We start from the raw sequence: 4,569 nt of genomic DNA on the forward strand, positions 1-4,569 counted from the left end.
GAGACGAAAGCCAGGTATGGTGTATGGTGGTGCACATAGTTTTGTTTTTGTTGGTTTTTGAAATCCTAGTTTATTGGGCTTGCTAACAGAGCATAGGGTGGGGGTTTATTTACAGAAGAGTGGATACCCCCTCATTTATGGCTGCAGTGGAAAGTCCACACCCAAATATAGATCCTGTGACTTCCCAACAGTCTCATGGCAATCTCAGCTTATATATCCTTAGCCCTTCCCTCACTTGCTGCTAAGGTCGACTGATTGGGTGGGAGGGGTAACTGACTGCCCCCTTGACTCCTTGATGAGCATGGGAAGGAGGTGTGACTATAGCTTTCTGGCATAGCAGAGTACACTTCCAGGTAACACTCCACCTGTTCTTCCAGCTCTTACATTCTTTCTGCCAACCTCATCTGCAAAAGTCCCTGAGCCTTGGAGGGGGTGGTAGGTGTGGGATGATCTTCCCTCCATTGTGACAAGGCACTGAACTTTTGGGTCTCTGCATTATCTGTTTTCCATGGGCTATTGGCCCATGTCAGTGGGATTCCATCTACTATAAAACCACAGCAAGAAGCAAGAACATCTAAACAATGGCTGCTATAATAACCTATGGGCATAAACACAAATGCTTGGACAGTACTTCAGCAGGTGCAACACATCCATCTAACAAAACAATTGCAGTGGCTTCCTACTGGGGTCTATATTTTTCCCTGCCACCGGAGGGGGGCGGTTGGCCTGGTCTACAGTACTAGATGTGTGTTCTACCTCTAGGAGTGGGCATTACATTATATCCAATCGAAAATTTGCTGGTTGTACATACACTAGATGTGCCACTATTGCACGAACAGGAACATCTTGTTTGGCATGTTGATAGTGCAGCACTTGGGGTGGACATGGTCATTTCTAACATAAGTTCACTGACCTCAGAGTCCAAATAAGCACTCTAATAAAAACAAAGACAGGTTCTTTTGGCAGAGTCTATGCAATACAACTCATGCTTTATCAATGAAATGGGGATAATTCCAGTTTTTACCTCAAAGGTGTGAGGATTAAATGTGAAGTACAGGGGCTGGAGAGATGGCTCTGGCCTCCATAGACATTGCAGGTATGTGGTCACTTATATTCACATTGGCAAAACACATACACATAAAGTAAGGCCAGAAGAGGGCATCAGATTCCCTGGAACTGGAGTTAAGGATGGTTATTACCTGCCATGTGGGTGCTGGGAACCCAACCAGGGTCCTCTGCAAAAGCAGCCAGTGCTCTTAACCTCGGAGCCATCTCTCCAGCCCCAAAAATAAATGAAAAATTGAAAGTGTAAAGTGCAGAGGCATTGGAGCACTCAATAAATATAAGCTAATTTTTCTCCTTTAGTAAGGTTTTTATTAGGTTGCTGCTGGACTCATAATTATTTTTTAAATAATTATTTTTGGGTGCGTGAGTGTGGGTGCATGCATGCCACAGTGCATGTGTAGAAGGCAGAGGAAAATTTGTTCTTTTTTCCTCATCATGTAGATCATAGGAATTGAACTCAAGTTGTCAGGGTTGGGAGCAAGTGCCTTTACCTGCTGAGCCATCTCACTTAACTAAAGTCGTGCAGTATGAACGATAGATTCAGTACACTAGGGAATCCCAAATTCCCACTCGTGACCCAGTGTTACAGCGCTTGCCTAGCATGCCTGGGGCTGGTGGTTTGGATCCCCAACATCGCAAAACCAACAACAACAACAAAAAATCATTCCCAAGATCCTACTCTATGTAATACTTGCTAACGTACCCTGCTGTTTACTGGAATAGAAGAAAATGCTAGGCTGATATGGGATGTTGATATCCCGAAAAAGCATTTCTCAATTAAGAGCCCATTCATGTCCATTGTCTCAGGGGTCCGGTGTCACTTGCGTCAAAGCGAGCAAGAGAAAGGAACTGGATTTTGGAAGCCTGCGCAGAAAAGAACAGGCAAAGAAAATGCAGCTGCGCATTGTGACCAACTAGGTTTGCACATGATGTGATACTGAGGAGGTGGAGTATGTAAATTAAAGATTCAGTGCATTCTGGGAATACATTCCCTGGAAATCCCTGGAAATGTGTAAGCTTTTCACAAATATTAAGATATAGTATGAGAATTTTTAGATTTTTTTGGAGAGAATATATAGTTGAAGGTCACTTGGAGGCGGTTCAGAAGTGACCGGAACCTAAGAGTGGTTTCCACAGTAGTGGGCAGTGGCGGCCTCTCCAGCAATTCATACTTACCTGGCAGGGGAGATACCATGATCACGAAGGTGGTTTTCCCAGGGCGAGGCTCATCCATTGCACTCCGGGTGTGCTGACCCCTGCGATTTCCCCAAATGCGGGAAACTCGACTGCATAATTTGTGGTAGTGGGGGACTGCGTTCGCGCTCTCCCCTGATTATGGTGTTTTGAAAAATGAGTTCAGTTGGGGAGCATGACATGACGGTAGCCAACTCTAGTTAAAATTGCTTTCTTGGTTTTTTTTCTTTGGTCATACTTACGTACATGAGATTAGATTGTAAACCACTAGATTTGAGTATCGAAAATCTCTGGTAGCCACCTCAGCCCCACAAAGAGTCAACTTACATCTCGATATTTTACATAGATTTAGTTTTCACAGAAACCTGGTGGTTGATAGAATTCTTTATTTGGGGGAAATTTAGTTGTGCTATTTGGGGAAATGGAAACAGAGGGAGGATTTAATGGATTTTGTAAATGCAGCAGCGATACTGAAAAGCGAAAGCAGCCTATCTTGCTGCTTTCCCAAGGTAGCTCCTCAGATGTCATAAATAAATAAATCCATTGCAAAACTTTTTCAGAAGATGCAAGCAAAATTTTTTTTTTTTAATGTTTTGAGCATCTGGATAGTAGGGAGTTTCATCCTGGAAGGAACGGAAGGAGAAAACCTTGAAGCTGGGAGACATCACTAAAAGGGGCGGGGATATGCAGATAGACCTGGGCTATTGTGCATTTCTAGTACGTTTCTTGTGTCGGAGTATTTCAAGCAAGTCTCTAAAGGTTGTACATTCATTTGAGTCATGTTACAAAGCTGTATAATTTCTAAAAGAAGGCCAAAGGAACGTGAAATAAAGTGACCACGACCGATTAGTGTGTCGAAGATGAGGGTGAGGTAGCATTGGGCTTTCTCCAACTCATACTTACCTGGCAGGGGAGATACCATGATCACGAAGGTGGTTTTCCCAGGGCGAGGCTTATCCATTGCACTCCGGATGTGCTGACCCCTGCGATTTCCCCAAATGTGGGAAACTCGACTGCATAATTTGTGGTAGTGGGGGACTGCGTTCGCGCTCTCCCCTGATTTTGTGGTTAAAATGATAGATTTAATGCTGGTTGTAGCACTTGTTTGTTGTTTCAGCTGTCAAGCCATTCTAAACAGGTTTTTGCCGTATGTGTTTAAATGACACTGTTTTCTTTTGTGTTCCTTAGTTCAGATTCTTGACCTGTAACGATTTGAACCGTGTAGGTGTAACTCCTTGGCTTACGTATAATCAGTTTCTTCCTGTAGTCTTCTGCTGTGTGTGTTTGCTTGCATGTATTTAAGTGTACATTCTTATTGGATCCTTTGAAACTGGGGTTGTAGGTGGTTGTTAGTTGCCATGTTATTTGGAATGGAACCTGGGTCCTTCTGCAAGAGCAGCAATGTGCTTAACTGTTGGACCGTTTTTCCAGACCCTATTTTTTAAAAAATATGTATTTATTTAGGGCCCTGTGTGGAGGTGCATGCCTTTAATCCCAGCATTTGAGAGGGCAGAATCATGTGGATCTCTGTGAATTGGAGTCCATAGGATGGTTGTGAGCCACCATGTGGGGGGTAAGGGGTGGAAGGGAGAGGGGGAGAGGGGAAGAGGGGGAGAGGGAAGGGGGTGGGAGGTAAGACATACTCTTAATTGCTAAAACCATTTCTCTAGCTCTTCTAATTATTTTAGTAACAGAATAAAGTTATACCTTTCTTTTGAGTGGTAGAAATTTTAAATGATTTTATATAGCCCAAATGAGGCTTAAATTTGTAGCTAAGAATGACCTTGAATTCCTGATCTTCCTGCCTTAGTTTTTCAGATGCTGGGATTATACTCATCTGTTACGTGGCACTATTCCCAAGGAGATGAAATGGCTACTCACCCCAGATAGGGGTGGAAAACTCAAAAGCAGCTGCCACACTTACCATGTCTGACAACTCACAAAAGCTGGAACCCTGGGGATCTCTGCACAACTTACTGGATAGGTGGAAGAGTCTCCTCTCTTCAGCAGTCCTTGCTGAAAGTTTTAGGAATGTCCACAGACTCTGGAATTGTTTACTTTCTGAATCTTAGCATTTGAAATTTAATCTTAAAATTTCCTGAGCCTCCCTCAAGGATGGAATGGCTTAATACATAGGAAATTGCTATACAATACCATCTACAGTCACATATTTCCAATTTTACTTACTATTATCCATCACCTTTTCAGTCCCTGGAGTTAATTAAATATATTAAGTTCATCAAATTCAACAATAACATTGAAAATAAACGCTATTATTACAGGTTTTTTTGTTCTGAATCCCTTAAAATA

The 4,569-nt window shown here is 42.7% G+C and overlaps 2 non-coding genes across 2 annotated transcripts; both read left to right on the forward strand.

Annotated features, from left to right (window-relative positions):
- The first annotated feature begins 2,233 nt into the window (after positions 1 to 2,233).
- Positions 2,234 to 2,397, forward strand: LOC115071977. The gene has a single exon (XR_003851044.1). It is a non-coding gene; the product is annotated as a U1 spliceosomal RNA (small nuclear RNA).
- Positions 2,398 to 3,154: 757 nt separating this feature from the next.
- On the forward strand, positions 3,155 to 3,318 carry LOC115071976. The gene has a single exon (XR_003851043.1). It is a non-coding gene; the product is annotated as a U1 spliceosomal RNA (small nuclear RNA).
- Positions 3,319 to 4,569: the final 1,251 nt, after the last annotated feature.

This window comes from Nannospalax galili, unplaced genomic scaffold, assembly GCF_000622305.1.
Source record: "Nannospalax galili isolate Female #2095 unplaced genomic scaffold, S.galili_v1.0 scaffold879, whole genome shotgun sequence".
Taxonomy (NCBI): Eukaryota; Metazoa; Chordata; class Mammalia; order Rodentia; family Spalacidae; genus Nannospalax; species Nannospalax galili.